The sequence below is a fragment of the Aegilops tauschii genome, chromosome 3, assembly GCF_002575655.3.
Source record: "Aegilops tauschii subsp. strangulata cultivar AL8/78 chromosome 3, Aet v6.0, whole genome shotgun sequence".
Taxonomy (NCBI): Eukaryota; Viridiplantae; Streptophyta; class Magnoliopsida; order Poales; family Poaceae; genus Aegilops; species Aegilops tauschii.
Genome location: NC_053037.3, coordinates 535,669,323 through 535,690,219, shown reverse-complemented (window position 1 = coordinate 535,690,219; position 20,897 = coordinate 535,669,323). Strand labels below are relative to the sequence as shown.

General features: G+C 41.9%; 1 pseudogene; it reads right to left on the bottom strand.

Moving 5' to 3' along the window:
• Positions 1–248: 248 nt before the first annotated feature.
• On the bottom strand, positions 249–16,700 carry LOC109757166 (protein NRT1/ PTR FAMILY 2.12-like; annotated as a pseudogene).
• Positions 16,701–20,897: the final 4,197 nt, after the last annotated feature.

Here is a 20,897-nt window from a genome sequence, read left to right as displayed (position 1 = left end):
TAATGTGGCATGTGTGCATATTAAGCTAAAACAAGTAGTGATGATTTTAGGTATATAGTATTAGTTCACAAAAAACATGTTTATATTACATACAGACCATTTAGGATCGGACTAGGGCCTAAAACAGTTAGATGAAACCAATCAACAATGTGCAGACCATGCCTCCAGTGAAGTAAACTAGCAAGTTATAAAAGCCTTTTATTATAATTTGCACGCAAGTTCAATCCGTAGGGGCATATAGGGCGAAACTTCAGTGAACTGTGTCAAACATATACTAACAGACTTAATTAAGCTTCACCAAGATTAAGTTATTACAGAACAAAGAAAAAATTGTTGGGTTCACTATGTTCCAAACACTCGCACTTCATGAGATTGAAATACAGAAGACATTTTAGCTCTTTGTTGATACTCCTTGGGTAACAGTCATACATCCTCACTAAAAGAAGGCACACTTGTTCTTCATCACATTCAAAAGATAATAATGTCATGTGCCATGTACTAAAACATGAAGACCTGATGAAACTTTTCCAAAGTATATACTGTGTGCGGGACAAATATCCCGTACAAGATTTACTTGTTAGGTGCATCTCTACTGGGGTCCATCGCTCCTTCTGCCTCTTCCTTGGTCTGTATTTTGATGGGTTCCTCGGCATAGTGTGAAATGGATTTGTATTGATAGTAGTGGGAGCATATGAGGAAGTAGAAAAGGTTCAGTACTCCCATGAGGGCAATTAAATAAAAGTAATAGTCAAGCTTGCCGAGATTAATATCGTCTGCGATCCAGCTTCTGTGGCCATCTCTGGTAGTCACTTTTTTTGTGATGTTTGTCATAGCAGCACTCAAATAGCCCGCTCCAGCTAAAGTAACGTAAAAGAGGGATCCTGCTAGGGTTAGCATATGCTCTGGAAACTGCTTATTATAGAATTCTAATTGTCCAACTGCATTGAAGGCATCAGCAATACCCATTAAAATCAATTGGGGGGCAAGCCAAAAGACTGACATAGGTGATTTTCCTCCATTAGACAATGCTGAGTTTCTCCTTTTGTGTTCAACAAGCCCTGCTACCACCGTTGATATGGGAGAAATCACCAATCCTATACCCTGTCTCTGAAGAAGTGTAATTCCACTTTCCACTCCGGTGAATCTTCTAGCTATAGGTACCAATATTCGGTCATAAATCGGCAAGAATGCAGTTAGGGCGATAAAGGATATGGATATAACAGAGCCTGCAGGGATTTCAAAATGTGTTCCAAGGTTACAGTCCATTGTTAATGCTTGAAAGCTTGCAGAGCTGTATTGTTGAACCAACGCGACGAAGCATACGATGCCAGATATACAAATAGGAACAATTCTTATCAAACATTTGACCTCTTCTATCTGTTGGATACTGCAAAGCTCCCATGAATTTCTTGCGGAACCATCGTCATTTATATCACCATCCCTTAAAATCGCACCTTTGTTAAGAAACCTGAGAACAAATGACAATAAAATGGTGGGTATACATTAGCATCTAGCATATGATTATTTGAAATTATTAATATTTTGTTTTGTATGCCTATCATGTTATTTGTATTATAAGAATGCAATTTCGCTCACTTTACTTGCAGCAAAATGGCTTACTTTAACCAATACTGAATTCTACATGCTTTTAGCAAGTACTCCATCTGTAAACAAATATGATTGCTTAGATGACTAGTGGTCTGAACGATCTTATATTTTTTTTAGGGAGCGAGCACTCTACATGGACGTTAAACCTATAAAAACACTATCGCAAGTGACTTGGTAAATAGTTGTTTGATGATGTTGTCGAGCATACGGATATAGTCCCTCAAAAGGATATACATAGTGTTATTCTAACCCCTAGTTGTAAAGGTCCTCGAACTTGTCAGATGGTGCTAATAAGTTAATGAGAAAAATTAACAACAAAATTTGATTATTCATTTATTTCCTTCGGAAAACATGGGAATGTTTGGAATGGATGATATCAAATGTTATCTTTGTGGATGTGTTGTGATACTTCCACTGTGGCTACTTTTTATTGATAAACATTGTGGTTACTTCTTTAGTTTACCTGAACTGGGAAGTAAGTGGCAATCTGAAAATACGATGGCCCCTCATGGGAGGGCTGAATAGCAACAACTCTTGCTGACTTATATCGTCCGAGTTTGGAAGCTTGAGTCTTCTCTTTTTAAATGATGCTAGTAAAACTTGAGCAATTCCAGTGAAGATACTTCCCTCTGGTGGTACATGGACATAAAGTCTAGTACCCATAAATAAAATGATAATTGACAACAACATGAAGAATGTTGGTATGCCAAATCCTATTGGCCAGCTGATGGTAGCCTGAATGTAGACGAGAATAGTCATAGAAAACACCAAGGCAATAGTAGTTGTGCCATAATACCAGTTATAATAGCTATTTAGGCCTTTTTGACTATTTTTGTCAGTCATCTCGAATTGGTCTACTCCAAAGGGCAAGCTGCATGGTCGGATTGCTCCACCGCCAATGATTAGAAATGATAAAGATAGGTATAGCACACTCAGTTGGAGTGTTGATGGACTATTGCAATGTTCACCTGATTGAATTGTTTGATTGCAGTCTGCTAGTTTGAAAGCTGGAACTGATGCAGACAAAGTCAATCCTAGCATTCCCTATTGTAGCACCAAATAAATTCGCGTATTAGACTATGGGAAATGCAAAAATTATTAGTTAATGTTATTTGCGAATATCATGTAGGAAATTCAGTACAGTTGTTCAAAAAAATTTAGTTTGTGATAGTAATTACTTGGAACAGCTAACCAAGTAAATAAATTTCCTGTGCTGATGTATCAAGTTTTGTTGTGGTAATAAGCAGATAAATTGTTCATCATTGACTCATGTTCTATGGACATGCCATTTGTCATATTAATCAATCAACAACTTTGGTTATTCCATTCATTTGTTGGACTTATTTTGACAATGATGATTAATCTCGCGTTTGCTTCAAATTGGATGTGGAAAGATTCAATCATGGTGTCATTCATTGATAACTAAAGTGCCTAATGCTCCTATGATTAGTAATTTCATGCCCATATTTTTTTCTAATGCGAGTTATAAAATATTCTCAAAACTTGTAGCAAAAAGGTCGGGTTCGATAATTTAGAAAGTGATTTTTGATTCTCAAACAGGCTTCTTGAGTGGTAGTTACGTAGTATAAGGTGTTGTTGTGCTTTATGAAGTCTGTAGGTAGAAACAAAGTGGGATTCTGCTGATAACTTACTTTTAAAAAGGAATATGACAAGGTCAAATGGCCTTTTCTATACCAAATAATGTTGGCTAAAGGTTTTGGTCATAAATGGTGTGAGTGGATGATGAAACTTGTAGTTCGTGGTAGGGTGACAATTAAAGTAAATGATAAGATTGGGCCCTACTCCCAGCTTACAGAGGAGTGAGACAGGGAGATCTGTTGCCACATTTGTTGTTTGATATCATTGTTGACGGGCAGGTAATGCTCACAACAAGAGTAGATGAAATTGATTGACTTGAGAACTTGTTCCTTATATGGGGGATAATGTGTTAGCTATTTTACAATATGCTGAAAATGCCAATTCTTCTAATTGAGGATGATTTTGAGAGTGCGAAGAACTTAAAGTTCATTTTGTGCATATTTGAACAAGTCTCGAGGCTTAAAATACTTTTTCGCAAAAGTGAGATTTATTGCCTGGGAGATGTTGCAGATAAAAAAGATGCCTATAGTGATATCATCATTTGCAATGTGGGGAAGCTACATTTTCAATGCTTGGGCATGCCTGTTGGTAACAAAAGATTCAACAATTATTAATGGATCCATGTTGAAGAAACTATTGAGAAAAAGTTGCGCAATTGGAAAAAGGGGATTCTTTCTATTGGTGACATGGCTATTTGATTAATGCTTGTCTAAGAAACATTCTTCTATATATGCCCACCTTGTTTGAAGTTCGAAAAGTACTAGAGAAGATATGGGACCATCATAGAGCTAGAATGATACAATAAGAAACTAAAGAGCTAAATAAATATTGTTGGAAATATGCCCTAGAGGCAATAATAAATTGGTTATTATTATATTTCCTCGTTCATGATAATCGTTTATTATCCATGCTAGAATTGTATTGATAGGAAACTCAGATACATGTGTGGATACATAGACAACACCATGTCCCTAGTAAGCCTCTAGTTGACTAGCTCGTTGATCAATAGATGGTTACGGTTTCCTGACCATGGACATTGGATGTCGTTGATAACGGGATCACATCATTAGGAGAATGATGTGATGGACAAGACCCAATCCTAAGCCTAGCACAAGATCGTGTAGTTCGTTTGCTCAGAGCTTTTCTAATGTCAAGTATCAGTTCCTTAGACCATGAGATTGTGCAACTCCCGGATACCGTAGGAATGCTTTGGGTGTACCAAACGTCACAACGTAACTGGGTGGCTATAAAGGTGCACTACAGGTATCTCCGAAAGTGTCTGTTGGGTTGGCACGAATCGAGACTGGGATTTGTCACTCCGTGTAAACGGAGAGGTATCTCTGGGCCCACTCGGTAGGACATCATCATAATGTGCACAATGTGACCAAGGAGTTGATCACGGGATGATGTGAGTTACGGAACGAGTAAAGAGACTTGCCGATAACGAGATTGAACAAGGTATCGGGATACCGACGATCGAATCTCGGGCAAGTAACATACCGATAGACAAAGGGAATTGCATACGGGATTGATTGAATCCCCGACATCGTGGTTCATCCAATGAGATCATCGTGGAACATGTGGGAGCCAACATGGGTATCCAGATCCCGCTGTTGGTTATTGACCGGAGAACGTCTCGGTCATGTCTGCATGGTTCCCGAACCCGTAGGGTCTACACACTTAAGGTTCGATGACGCTAGGGTTATAGGGAAAGTATGTACGTGGTTACCGAATGTTGTTTGGAGTCCCGGATGAGATCCCGGATGTTACGAGGAGTTCCGGAATGGTCCGGAGGTAAAGATTTATATATGGGAAGTCCTGTTTTGGTCACCGGAAAAGTTTCGGGTGTTATCGGTAATGTACCGGGACCACCGGGAGGGTCCCGGGGGTCCACCAAGTGGGGCCACCAGCCCCAGGAGGCTGCGTGGGCCAAGTGTGGGAGGGGACCAGCCCCAGGTGGGCTAGTGCGCCCCCCCACCAAGGCCCAAGGCGCATGGGAGAGTGGGAGGGGGCAAACCCTAGGTCCAGATGGGCCTTAAGGCCCACCCTAGTGGCGCCCCCCCCCTCTCCTCCCCTTGGCCACACCCCTTGGATGGGATCTAGGGCTGGCCGCCACCCCTTGGGGTGGGAACCCTAGAGGGGGCGCTGCCCCATCCCCCCCCCCTATATATAGTTGAGGTTTGGGGCTGCCCAAGACATGAGAACGTCTCTCTTTCGGCGCAGCCTTACCCCTCTCCCTCCTCCTCCTCTCCCGCGGTGCTTGGCGAAGCCCTGCGGGATTGGCACGCTCCTCCACCACCACCACGCCGTCGTGCTGCTGCTGGACGGAGTCTTCCTCAACCTCTCCCTCTCTCCTTGCTGGATCAAGGCGTGGGAGACGTCACCGGGCTGCACGTGTGTTGAACGCGGAGGCACTGTTCGGTGCTTAGATCGGAATCAACCGCGATCTGAATTGCTACGAGTACGACTCCTTCATCTGCATTCTTGCAACGCTTCCGCATCGCGATCTACAATGGTATGTAGATGCACTCCCCTTCCCCTCGTTGCTAGATTACTCCATAGATTGATCTTGGTGATGCGTAGAAAATTTTGAATTTCTGCTACGTTCCCCAACAGTGGTATGAGAGCTAGGTCTATGCGTAGTTTCTATGCACGAGTAGAACACAAAGTAGTTGTGGGCGTCGATGTTGCCAATTCTTCTTGCCGCTACTAGTCTTATCTTGTTTCGGCGGCATTGTGGGATGAAGCGGCCCGGACCGACCTTACACGTACGCTTACGTGAGACAGGTTCCACCGACTGACATGCACTAGTTGCATAAGGTGGCTAGCGGGTGTCTGTCTCTCCCACTTTAGTCAGAACGGATTCGATGGAAAGGGTCCTTATGAAGGGTAAATAGAAATTGGCATATCACGTTGTGGTTTTACGTAGGAAAGAAACGTTCTTGCTAGAAACCTATACAAGCCACGTAAAAACTTGCAACAACAATTAGAGGACGTCTAACTTGTTTTTGCAGCATGTGCTATGTGATGTGATATGGCCAGAAGATGTGATGAATGATATATGTGATGTATGAGATTGATCATATTCTTGTAATAGGAATCACGACTTGCATGTCGATGAGTATGACAACCGGCAGGAGCCATAGGAGTTGTCTTTATTTTTGTATGACCTGTGTGTCATTGAATAACGCCATGTAAATTACTTTACTTTATTGCTAAGCGCGTTAGCCATAGAAGTAGAAGTAATCATTGGCGTGACAACTTCATAAAGACACAATGATGGAGATCATGATGATGGAGATCATGGTGTCATGCCGGTGACGAAGATGATCATGGTGCCCCGAAGATGGAGATCAATGGAGCAAAATGATATTGGCCATATCATGTCACTATTTGATTGCATGTGATGTTTATCATGTTATGCATCTTATTTGCTTAGAACGACGGTAGTAAGTAAGATGATCCCTCACTAAAATTTCAAGAGAAGTGTTCCCCCTAACTGTGCACCGTTGCGAAGGTTCGTTGTTTCGAAGCACCACGTGATGATCGGGTGTGATAGATTCTAACGTTCGAATACAACGGGTGTTGACGAGCCTAGCATGTACAGACATGGCCTCGGAACATATGTGAAACACTTAGGTTGACTTGACGAGCCTAGCATGTACAGACATGGCCTCGGAACACAAGAGACCGAAAGGTCGAACATGAGTCGTATAGTAGATACGATCAACATGGAGATGTTCACCGATGATGACTAGTCCGTCTCACGTGATGATCGGACACGGCCTAGTTTGACTCGGATCATGTATCACTTAGATGACTAGAGGGATGTCTATCTGAGTGGGAGTTCATTAATCAGATGAACTCAATTATCATGAACATAGTCAAAAGGTCTTTGCAAATTATGTCATAGCTTGCGCTTTAGTTCTACTGTTTAAGATATGTTCCTAGAGAAAATTTAGTTGAAAGTTGGTAGTAGCAATTATACGGACTGGGTCCGTAAACTGAGGATTGTCCTCATTGCTGCACAGAAGGCTTATGTCCTTAATGCACCGCTCGGTGTGCTGAACCTCAGCGTCATCTGTAGATGTTGCGAAACATCTGACATACACGTTTTGATGACTACGTGATAGTTCAGTGCGTAATGCTAACGGTTTAGAATTATGGCACCAAAGACGGTTTTTTTGAAACGTCGCAGAACATATGAGATGTTCCGAAGACTGAAATTGGGATTTCAGACTAGTGCCCACGTCAAGAGGTATGAGACCTCTGACAAGTTTCTTAAGCCTGCAAACTAAGGGAGAAAAGCTCAATCGTTGAGCATGTGCTCAGATTGTCTGAGTACTACAATCACTTGAATCGAGTGGGAGTTAATCTCCCAGATGAGATAGTGATAGTTCTCCATAGTCACTGCCACCAAGCTAGTAGAGCTTCGTGATGAACTATAACATATCAGGGATAGTTATGATGATCCTTGAGCTATTCGCGATGTTTGACACCGCGAGAGTAGAAATCAAGAAGGAGCATCAATTGTTGATGGTTAGTAAAACCACTAGTTTAAGAAGGGCAAGGGCAAAAGGGATACTTCATGAAACAGCAAGTCGTTTGCTGCTCTAGTGAAGAATCCCAAGGTTGAACCCAAACCCGAGACTAAGTGCTTCTGTAATGAGGGGAACGGTCACTGAAGCAGTACTACCCTAGATACTTGGTAGATGAGAAGGCAGGCAAGGTCGACAGAAGTATATTGGATATACGTTATATGAATGTGTACTTTACTAGTACTCCTAGCAGCACCAGGGTATTAGATACCGGTTCGGTTGCTAAGTGTTAGTAACTCGAAATAAAAGCTGCGGAATAAACGGAGACTAGCTAAAGGTGAGATGACGATATGTGTTGGAAGTGTTTCCAAGGTTGATGTGATCAAGCATCGCATGCTCCCTCTACCATCGAGATTTGGTGTTTGCGTTGAGCATGATTGGATTATGTTTATCGCAATACGGTTATTCATTTAAGGAGAATAACGGTTACTCTGTTTATTTGAATAATACCTTCAATGGTCTTGCACCTAAAATGAATCTCGATCGTAGTGATACACATGTTCGTGCCAAAAGATATAAAATAGTAATGATAGTTCCACATACTTGTGGCACTGCCATTTGAGTCATATTGGTATAGAACGCATGAAGAAGCTCCATGTAGATGGATCTTTGGACTCACTCGTTTTTGAAAAGATTGAGACATGCGAACCATGTCTATTGGTATATATGCATGAAGAAACTCCATGCAGATGGATCGTTTGGACTCACTTGATTTTGAATCACTTGAGACATGCAAATCATACCACATGGGCAAGATGACTGAAAAGCCTCGTTTTCAGTAAGATGGAACAAGAGAGCAACTTGTTGGATGTAATACATTTTGATGTGTGCAGTCCAATGAGTGCTGAGGCATGCAGTGGATATTGTTATGTTCTTACTTCACAGATGATTTGAGTAGATGCTGAGTGTATTTACTTGATGAAACACAAGTCTGAATTATTGAAAGGTTCAAGTAATTTCAGAGTGAAGTTGAAGATCGTCGTGACAAGAGGATAAAATGTCTGTGATATGATCGTAGAGATGAGTATCTGAGTTACGAGTTTGGCACACAATTAAGACATTGTGGAAAGTGTTTCACAATTAATACCGCCTGGAACACCATAGAGTGATGGTGTGTCCGAACATCATAACTGCACCCTATTGGATATGGTGCACACCATGATGTTTCTTATCGAATTACCACTATCGTTTATGGGTTAGGCATTAGAGACAACCGCATTCACTTTAAAATAGGGCACCACGCAATTCCGTTGATACGACACCGTTTAGAGAAACCTAAGTTGTCGTTTCTTAAAAATTTGGGGCTGCGATGCTTATGTGAAAAAGTTTCAGGCTGATAAGCTCGAACCCAAAGCGGATAAATGCGTCTTCATAGAATACCCAAAACAGTTGGGTATACCTCCTATTTCAGATCTGGAAGCAAAAGTAATTGCTTCTAGAAACGAGTCCTTTCTCGAGGAAAAGTTTCTCTCGAAAGAATTGAGTGGGAGGATGGTGGAGACTTGATAAGGTTATTGAACCGTCACTTCAACTAGTGTGTAGCAGGGCACAGGAAGTTGTTCCTGTGGCACCTACACCAATTGAAGTGGAAGCTTATGATAGTGATCATGAAACTTCGGATCAAGTCACTACCAAACCTCGTAGGACGACGAGGATGCGTAATACTTCAGAGTAGTACGTGATCCTGTCTTGGAAGTCATGTTGTTGGACAACGATGAACCTATGAGCTATGGAGAAGCGATGGTGGGCCCATATTCCGACAAATGGTTAGAAGCCATGAAATCCGAGATAAATGGAACTTTGAGAAGAAGACGGACGTGAACGGTAATGTTACCGTCTATGAAGCTCGACTTGTGGCAAAGAGTATTTCCACAAGTTCAAGGAGTTGACTACGATGAGATTTTCTCATCCGTAGCGATGCTTAAGTCCGTCGGAATCATGTTAGCATTAGCTGCATTTATGATATCTGGCAGATGGATGTCAAAACAAGTTTTCTTACCAGTTTTCGTAAGGAAAGGTTGTATGTGATACAATCAGAAAGGTTTTGTCGATCCTAAGGATGCTAAAAGGTATGCTAGCTCCAGCGATCCTTCCATGGACTAGAGCAAGCATCTCGGAGCCAGAATATACGCTTTGATGAAGTGATCAAAGTTTTTTGGGTTTATACAAAGTTTGTTAGAAACTTGTATTTACAATAAAGTGAGTGGGAGCGCTGCAACATTTCTGATAAGTATATGTGAATGACATATTGTTGATCCGAAATGATGTAAAATTTCTGGAAAGCATAAAGGGTTGTTTGAAAGGAGTTTTTCAAAGGAAGACCTGGATAAAGCTGCTTACATATTGGGCATCAAGATCTATAGAGATAGATCAAGACGCCTGATGATACTTTCAAAGAACGCACACCTTGACATGATTTTGAAAGAGTTCAAAATAGATCAGCAAAGAAGGAGTTCTTGGCTGTGTTACAAGGTGTGAGTATTGAGTAAGACTCAAGACCTGACCACAGCAGAAGAGAGAGAAAGGACGAAGGTTGTCCCCTATGCTTCAGACGTAGGCTCTACAGTATGCTATGTTGTGTACCGCACATGAAGTGTGCCTTGCCATGAGTTGGTCAAGGGGTACAATAGTGATCCGGGAATGGATCACATGACAGCGGTCGAACTTATCCTTAGTATCCAGTGGACTAAGGATTTTCTCGATTATGGAGGTGAAAAGGAGTTCGTCGTAAAGGGTTACGTCGATGCGAACTTTGACACTAATCCGGATGACTCTGAGTAGTAAACCGGATTCGTATAGTAGAGCAATTACTTGAAATGGCTCCAAGTAGCGCGTGGTAGCATCCACAAGATGACATAGATATTCGTAAAGCACACACGGATCTGAAAGGTTCAGACCCGTTGACTAATAACCTCTCTCACAAGCATAACATGATCAAACCAGAACTCATTGAGTGTTAATCACATAGTGATGTGAACTAGATTGTTGACTCTAGTAAACTCTTTAGATGTTGGTCACATGGTGATGTGACCTGTGAATGTTAATCACATGGTGATGTGAACTAGATTATTGACTCTAGTGCAAGTGGGAGACTCTTGTAAATATGCCCTAGAGGCAATAATAAATTGGTTATTATTATATTTCCTCGTTCATGATAATCGTTTATTATCCATGCTAGAATTGTATTGATAGGAAACTCAGATACATGTGTGGATACATAGACAACACCATGTCCCTAGTAAGCCTCTAGTTGACTAGCTCGTTGATCAATAGATGGTTACGGTTTCCTGACCATGGACATTGGATGTCGTTGATAACGGGATCACATCATTAGGAGAATGATGTGACGGACAAGACCCAATCCTAAGCCTAGCACAAGATCGTGTAGTTCGTTTGCTCAGAGCTTTTCTAATGTCAAGTATCAGTTCCTTAGACCATGAGATTGTGCAACTCCCGGATACCGTAGGAATGCTTTGGGTGTACCAAACGTCACAACGTAACTGGGTGGCTATAAAGGTGCACTACAGGTATCTCCGAAAGTGTCTGTTGGGTTGGCACGAATCGAGACTGGGATTTGTCACTCCGTGTAAACGGAGAGGTATCTCTGGGCCCACTCGGTAGGACATCATCATAATGTGCACAATGTGACCAAGGAGTTGATCACGGGATGATGTGAGTTACGGAACGAGTAAAGAGACTTGCCGGTAACGAGATTGAACAAGGTATCAGGATACCGACGATCGAATCTCGGGCAAGTAACATACCGATAGACAAAGGGAATTGCATACGGGATTGATTGAATCCCCGACATCGTGGTTCATCCGATGAGATCACCGTGGAACATGTGGGAGCCAACATGGGTATCCAGATCCCGCTGTTGGTTATTGACCGGCGAACGTCTCGGTCATGTCTGCATGGTTCCCGAACCCGTAGGGTCTACACACTTAAGGTTCGATGACGCTAGGGTTACAGGGAAAGTATGTACGTGGTTACCGAATGTTGTTCGGAGTCCCGGATGAGATCCCGGACGTCACGAGGAGTTCCGGAATGGTCCGGAGGTAAAGATTTATATATGGGAAGTCCTGTTTTGGTCACCGGAAAAGTTTCGGGTGTTATCAGTAATGTACCGGGACCACCGGGAGGGTCCCGGGGGTCCACCAAGTGGGGCCACCAGCCCCAGGAGGCTGTGTGGGCCAAGTGTGGGAGGGGACCAGCCCCAGGTGGGCTGGTGCGCCCCCCCACCAAGGCCCAAGGCGCATGGGAGAGTGGGAGGGGGCAAACCCTAGGTCCAGATGGGCCTTAAGGCCCACCCTAGTGGCGCCCCCCCCCCCCTCCTCCCCTTGGCCGCACCCCTTGGATGGGATCTAGGGCTGGCCGCGACCCCTTGGGGTGGGAACCCTAGAGGGGGCGCTGCCCCATCCCCCCTATATATAGTTGAGGTTTGGGGCTGCCCAAGACATGAGAACGTCTCTCTTTCGGCGCAGCCTTACCCCTCTCCCTCCTCCTCCTCTCCCGCGGTGCTTGGCGAAGCCCTGCGGGATTGGCACGCTCCTCCACCACCACCACGCCGTCGTGCTGCTGCTGGACGGAGTCTTCCTCAACCTCTCCCTCTCTCCTTGCTGGATCAAGGCGTGGGAGACGTCACCGGGCTGCACGTGTGTTGAACGCGGAGGCACCGTTCTTCGGTGCTTAGATCGGAATCAACCGCGATCTGAATCGCTACGAGTACGACTCCTTCATCCGCGTTCTTGCAACGCTTCCGCATCGCGATCTACAATGGTATGTAGATGCACTCCCCTTCCCCTCGTTGCTAGATTACTCCATAGATTGATCTTGGTGATGCGTAGAAAATTTTGAATTTCTGCTACGTTCCCCAACAAATATCATCTTATCGACTGACCTTCTATCAGCTCGCCTAAGGAATGTGGAAGATTTGGGATTCTAGATTTAAAAACAATGAATGGTAACTTGTTATCCAAGTGGATCTAGAAACTAGAGACGACGACAAGAAGATGGCAACATGCCTCGTACATAAAGTATTTGCAGAGGCATACTTTGTCTCATATGGAGATAAAGCTTCTGTGGGTCACATTTTTAGCAAGTGGGGTTAATCACATCTTCCAACAAACACAAGAAGATTGGTTTGTAATAGTGCAAGAACACTCTTTTGGTAAGATTAGTGCATAAGAGGAGGACCTTTGTACATCAAATTTCCAAAACTGTACAATGTTACCTTCTCAAAAGAGAATCAGTTCAGAATGACTTTGCTGGGGGGATTTGGGAAAACTTCATGAGGTCACTCTGAATGCCAGTGAGGATATAGTGGTTTGGAAACTGGATTTACGAAAATTCCCTCTGAGATCCCTTTATCTGCAGTTCAGTGAAAATGAGATGGTACACTACAAACAGTTTTGGAAGCTGGAAATACCCTTGAAGATCATAATTTACCTTTGGCTACTACTAAAAAGGAACATCTTAAAGATTAAGAGAACTCCTATTGGAGTGTCATATTTATTAGGAATTTATTTGTGGATGGATACACCTTTTCCTAAAGAACAAAGAGGCTTGATTCTTAGTGGGGGCTCTTGCAATGTGCTAGGCGATTTGGAAAACTAGAAAAAATACTTGTTTTAGCAATAAATTTTTTAATGATCTTGCTGGTGAGTGTTCTACTTGTGCAATTTCATTTACTCTTGGGCGTTTGTTCAAAAGGGACAAGGCAGACGATTATTCAAAGAAGGTGTCCAAATGATTGAAGACGTGATCCGGGAGGAGTAGGTTTGAAGGCATTTCTGGGCACCAGTGGCGAGGAGAATTGAAGGGCGGATGCTATCTTCTAGTATTGTTTCCACATGACTCTGTTTTGTGTTGTGTGTTTGTACTTTTTGGAGTTTTTCTATTGCTAGTGGCTTGCTGCACGATTTTGCTGGCTAGCTGGCTGGCTATGAGGCCGGCGATGTTTTATGTAAATCTTTTAAGGCAACTCTAGGGGTGTTTGGGGGGTGCCCAAACACACGCACATAGTTCCTTGGTGGCTGATTTTTTTCTACCTTTTTTATTTTGACCGTTTTGTAAAACTTCTAGTGGTTTCTTTAATGGAAATCAACGGGAGGCCAGTTGTCCCCCAAAAAAATTATCTTCCTTTTTGCTAATACAAGAAGGTGAAACAAAGCTGATAAACGAGCTTTGACCGTGGCATAGACATACCAGGAGGCTAAAGAAGGACCCGTAGGCAAGGGTTCTGAACCTTCCCAAGTAGGCGTCAGAGATGAAGGCACCTAGCAACGGCGCGAAGTTCAACGTGCCGAAGAAAATGCTGGTAGTGTTTATTGCTGTGAGCTGCCCAAAGTTGAATCGCTTCACAAGATAGACCGTCAAATTTGCTACCACCCCAAGTGACCCGACATTCTCAAATGTAGCGATTGCTGCATAGGAACAAAATGTCAGACACTCATTTATGTGGATGTCGCCCTCAAGATCAATCACATTAAAGTAGACAAATACACATGCACAAAACTTTTGCCAAGGGCTTGTATCTTGCCATTTGTTCTTTTATTCTCAATATCTCAACTCACCGTACAAAACTCAGGCAACCTCACGTGTATATCTATTATAGGATACTAATCTCCCTAGATTTGAAGCAATGTGCATAGGGGGCTATGGGAATGCTATGAACCCTTCGTGTAAGGGTGTGTGTCGTTGGGGCGGTTAGTTTGAGAAGGTATTGCCTGATTATTTTTATTTTTTCTTTCTTTTTGTGTTCTTCGCATGTTTTAATAATTTTTCTTTTGTTTTTTCCTGTTATTTCTTTTCGTGTTTTTGTTTATTGTTTCATTTTATTTTTTCACATGTTAATTCATGAGTATTTATTAAAGTCTTGAACATTTAAGAAACTAAGAACATTTTTTGGAATTCACAAACATTTTTACAATTTATGAATAATTTTAAAGTTCACAAATATTTTTAAAGTATATGATTTTTTAAATTTGTGGATCTTTCCCAAATTCGCCAACATTATTTGACATCCATTATATTATTAAAATTCATGTTTTTTAGTTCAAAACACATTTTAAAATCCAAAATCTTTCAAAATATGTGAACTTCTTTTGATTTAATGAACTTTTTAATAAAAAATATGTAGCCTGTTTTTCTGACCTAGCAGTGGAATGAACGGGGAAAAAACCTGAAGGTAGCAAGTGGAGCAGGGAGTTCGAGCCGAGCGAGCCAAAGCTTCATGGCCCGGCCCATGTGAGCATTGTTACAACATTTACACGGTTTCAATGTGAAATAAGAACTCTCAAGTAGGTCACACAACCACCAGCGAAGCCGAAATGGGTGTAAGGACTCCAACCACGCACCTAACATCTCCACTCTCCCCAGAACAAATATCGTTTGCATCAACAACCCAACAAGATATATGAAAAAAAACTGTCAAGGCATAATTAAAACCCCTTTATTTGCGAAAAAAAACAAGCTAACATAGACTACAATCCAAAACAAAACAACAGATAATAATAGCCAATTAAAGAACAAAAGGGTTAATCTCATGAAGGAAGAATGATGCGGTGAAACGCGCATTAGCCTCTAGTATATACGAAGCCACGACTTGCTGCTATGTACCTAAGTGTACACGAACTATCAAAGCTAGCAAGACCCGAGTCCATATGAAGCTCACGTACAAGCAAGCCTACTTACAATAGCTAACCAAACAGAATAATCCCTAGTCTGACATTGACAAGTACAATTACTACGGTAGTATTAATTATAGTTTGACACACTGACACGATGACTTTCTAAGGGCATGTCCAACGGTGCTATCTTAAGGGTGCCATGTAGAATAAATGTTAAGATGGAGGAGAGAGAAATCAGAAGAAAGAGCTTGTCTTCTCTTATTTAAAAGATGATCTCTTAGTGTAATATGTCTCAACACATATTTAGAAAATATGTAGTTATTGAAGATAAGGCTAAGATAAAACCATTCCAGACATATCTAAATTGCATGCAAGACTTAAGATAAAACTGTCTTACCAACCACTTACTCTATACTAACTAAATAGGCGTGCGGTGCTATGGATGTTAAAATATTGTGCACTATTATTGAAAATTGGCACTTGTGTCGCTGTACCCTGTAACTCTGTACAAATCAAAAGTACCATAGTAAATAAATCAAACGAATCAACTAACCAAAAGATTGTGAATGGATGATGATTTTGCTGGTAGCTCAAGAGATAATCGGAGCTCAAGAGGTAATCTATGAGGATGAACGCGTAACCATCGACCAATTTCTTTGTAGAGTATAAAGAATAGGTTTATTTTGAGTCTACTCATATGAAGAACAATGCCAGTGTGCCGTACGGAGCTACTCCCTCCGTCCCATAATATAAGAAGTTTTCGTAAGCTATGTTAGCTTGCAAAAACGTCTTATATCATGGAACAAAGGGAGTACTTTTCATGCGTTCATCCTGACTTTTGGTGTTGTACTCTTTGAGTCTTAACTTCCGGCAGACCACTTGTGATACAAGGGTAGACGCACCTGAAAGTAAAACCTGACTAAAGCCCCTGCTGTCCCTTCAACGGTTCAACCCAAGCAAAACTGACCATATTTAGCTCATAAATGCATGTTAAGTTGTAAATTTGACAGTCTTGTAACTTTGATCCAGATAAAATGCACGCACGCACAGCAGGTAGAAATGAAAAGGAAACAAACCAGAGCAGATCGAGAGATATGGAAATGAAATCTAGTAGTAGAACTGAACTTGTGAAACGTACCTAAGATGAAGGGCATGCACTTCCACCCCTGCGGCTTCCTCCTCCGCCACCGCCGCCGGTGCCCCTCTCCAGCGCCCCATCTCCCACCTCCACCTCCACCTCCGCAGCAGCGCCAGGAGCAGCCATGTCTTCTGAAGGAAAAGCGGCCGGGACACGGGAGCAAATACCTGTATTTTAACGATGCCGTCCTCGCCGTGTGCGTGCGTAGGTATATAAAGAGGAGCGCGCGCACGTAGCCTCGCCAGTGATCAAAGCAGCGCTTCGGTGATCTCCGTCCACGCGCGTACGCTACACGTAGTAGCTGACGAACAGATTCGTCACTTGTTTCGTCACTCCCCTGCCCGGATGGCCGGATGCGCGCATGGATACGGCTAAACATGCGGATGATGTCATCTTTGACATCAGCTGGCGAACGGCCGGTTAAAAACTATTACTGCTAGACAACTGGCCCAGAGACGTGCACGAAGGGACAGGCTAGGTGCAAGTTAACGGATTTTTGTTTCGAGGTAATATCACCGGAAGTCATAAAAATTACGTTTGATGTCCAGTTTGGTGTAAATTCTTTAAAAAATACAAGTTTGTGTCATTCGACTTGCGTTTTCATGCAAATACGGTGCTTCCTCTCGTATCCAGACGTATGGCCTGCTCACATGGCATGGCCAGCCTACCGGAGGCTCACCTGTCAGTGGCTACGAGTGCACAAGTGTTGGGTGACCCTAGCACGCCGATTTTTTTTAGAAAACTTCCTTGCAATTTATTTAATTGCCCGTAAAAGGCCTTAAATATAATTTAAAAACATGAATTAGATGATGTTCGAACCCAGGACTGGTTAATAAAACACTCAGGCGCATATCCATCCCACCAGCGCCGGTGGACAGTAAACATGCACAACTAAACTTTATTTAATTACACGAAATAGCTTGTCAAGTTTGTGTCCCTCAATCAGATAAAGAGGCTCCTACTGTCTAATGGGTAATTTAGGGGTGGGGCCACTAGTTAGTAGGATACTAACAACATGTTAGGCTACCCAGGTAATTAGGCTAATTTGCGCAGGACCCATCTGTCAGTGGGTCAACCAGAAGTTCGTAACCCGGGCGCATGGATAATTTTGCAGAAAAAAAGGGAGCTACAGAATCAATTTGTAGACCTAAAAGTGGAAGTGCAGGAGCTAACCACTACGCCAAGTACCCGTTAGTGCATATAAAGAGAAATGTTGAGTTTTATATTCTGGCCACGACAAACTACTCGTATTGATATTTTTTTCTACTGGACCAGATTTCTGATAACTTATCTAATTTTTTGATTAAACTAAAAATTTAGACTTTAAAAATATTTGAATTCAAAATTCATTTTGAGAATTTGGGCGAAAAAACTAGAATTTCTGATATATTTGGAAACCCAGATTTTTCCATCCCATTCCGGAAAAAAGGAATCAAAAAAAAATCTCGCTTGTGAAAAAGTTGTGTGCGTTGTGGGTTAAGCATTATATATTCCGACGCATTTTTTTCATTTGAATTTATTTGAAACTTTTTGGTGAAAAAAGCTAAGTTTTTTTTTCCAAAACCCGGGAAATAAGAATACAAAAAAGACCTACTTCCACTATAAAAATGACTGTATCTATGTACGTGCATGAGCATGTAGTTTTTTTTTGCGGGGAAAACTTTCAATCTATTCATCTTCAATCATGCTAGTACAACGAGCACTAGAAATAATAAAAATTACATCTAGATCCGTAGACCACCTAGCGACGACTACAAGCACTGAAGCGAGCCGAAGGCGCGCCGCTGTCATCGCCCCTCCCTCGCCGGAGCCGGGCAAACCTTTTTGTAGTAGACAGTCGGGAAGTCGTCGTGATAAGGCCCCGTAAAACCAACGCACCAGAATAGCAACCGCCGCAGATGAAGAGTGTAGATCAAAAGAATCCAACCTGAAAATATTAAAACAAATAATGCCAAACTTTTCTCACAATTTACACATAAATTATGATTTTTTTTAATAATGTTCAAGAATAAACATATAATAGTGAAATTTCGCAAAAATGATATTTCCTAAGATGGAATGAATTAGTTGCACTCATATTACAATAAAAAAATAAAAGGAAAATAAAATCATAATAATGAAGTTTTCTAAGGATGAATGAACTGGTGGCATTGGTATTACCCTTTAAGAAGAAAGAAAAGGAAAAAAATATTAAGCAAATAATGACAAGGTTTGCAGACAATTTACACAAAAATTAGACTTTTTATAATATGCAAGAATAAGCATATATAGTGGGATTTCAGAAGAAAAAAAGAAGTTTCGTAAGAAGGAATGAATTAGTGGCATTGATATAACCCATAAAGAATAAAGAAAATGAAAGAAAACTATAAAACCGAAGTGGTAGAATTAATTAGTGGCATTGGTATTACCCCTTAAGTAGAAAGAAACTTATAAATTATGTTAAGCAAGTAATGACCAAATTTGCACATAAATTGCACTTTTTTAGCATATGCAAGCATAAGCATATAATAATAGGATTTCAAAAAAAGTAAGTTTCCTAAGAACGAATGAATTAGTGGCAATGATATTACCCATAAAGAAGAAAGAAAATGAAACATAAACTAAATAATAAAAGAGGTAGAATGGATTAGTTGCATTGGTATTACCCTTTAAGAAGAAGGAAAATTAAAAAAAAACTTGCACACAACTACACACTTTTTTAATATGTAAGAAATAAACATACAGTGGTGCAATTTTCACACTCTAGTATAATTTATCACATGTTATATAGTATTTCCATGTATACATTTTACACTCACCCAACATCCTAATAATACCCATAAAATTGACTAAAAAGAAAAAAGAAAAGCAAAAATGCATACAAACAGAAAAAGAGGAAGCACAACAGGCAACCCGAAATAGGCTTCAGCCCAATAGAAATCGACTGGCCCAAATCAGCGGTGAGTCAAAATTTGGGCCCAAAACACCACATCAACCATAACAGAAAAAAAAATACAAAGAGATCAAATATTGAGGTATAAATCAACGGACCAAAAAAATTGACTGCCCCAAATTCGACATTCACGCAACTTATATATAGTTAAATTGCATCCGGAAATGCCTTCTTTTACTAGTTTCGTTGATCCATGAAAGAAAACACCAAAGTTTGGTGTCAACCCACACGTTCATAAACAGGTACTCTCTCTGGAAAGTAATATAAGAAGTCTTATATTTCTATACAGAGGGAGTACCTTCCTGACCTTGAGATATCACTGCCGATACACCCATCCCAGGTGGTGCGGCAGGCCCCTGGTCATGCGAGGACATGGATACCTGCACCTTTGGGCAGTTGCAAGATCAATGTGGAGGCCGCTATTTGGACGAACATTCAGACGGGAGCTATCGGTGTTGTTTGTCACAATGATGTAGGATCATATGTTGGTTCTTCGACTCTTGTTTTCCATGGACCGACTGATCCAACAACTCTAGAGCCTCTTGCCTACCGTGAATCCCTCGTGTTGGCCAAGGACCTCATGTTACAACGTATCAGGGTAGCATCAGACTCCAAAATGGTTGTCTCGGATATCAACACAAACACTCTTGGGGTCATTGCACCGACTGTGAAGGAGATAAATGAGACTGAAAGGATTTTCAAATCTGCTCTTTCGTTCATGAAGGCCGCCTCTTGAATATGGAGGTGCACGATTTAGCTAAACATGTTTTTCACTTAGACGAGGGTCGCCGTGTATGGCTGGTACACCCTCATGACTCTTGCCTTATTCTTGTACTTCATTTTATTGAGCAATAAAGTAAAGTATGTACATAAAAAACTATAAAGGTCGTTTGATCTGCCCCCATCCAAAAAGGTTCGTCTAAAATGTGACTCACGATCAAGCTCTGCCTCCATTAGCGCGACGCATGAGCGATAACCAGGCCAGCCGATGAGGGGCCTCTGGCACCATCCCCTGCTCGCCCTGACGACCGCAGCACCTCAGGTCAGAGTTCTCTAAAAAAAATCGGCTCCAGCTCCCATGCCACCAGATGCAACTTTGTCGTCAGCCAGATGCAGCTCTGCCCCGTCGATGATTGCAGCTCCGTCGCCGTTTCACGCTTGCAGCTCAGCTCCCCATCAACGTTGGTCGGTTGTTCGCTGTCGTCACCTCCCGGTTCCAGCACCCAATGCACCTTTCTAGGAACGCGCAACACGGTTGAGCTTTGCACTCTACGGCTGTAACAAAGAAACAAGAAACAAAGAAAACCATTGTGACACCTCGCGGTCACCATGGTCGTCGACGCGGACGAAAGTCGGTTCCCGGTTCTAGCAATCACCATAGCTGGTTACAA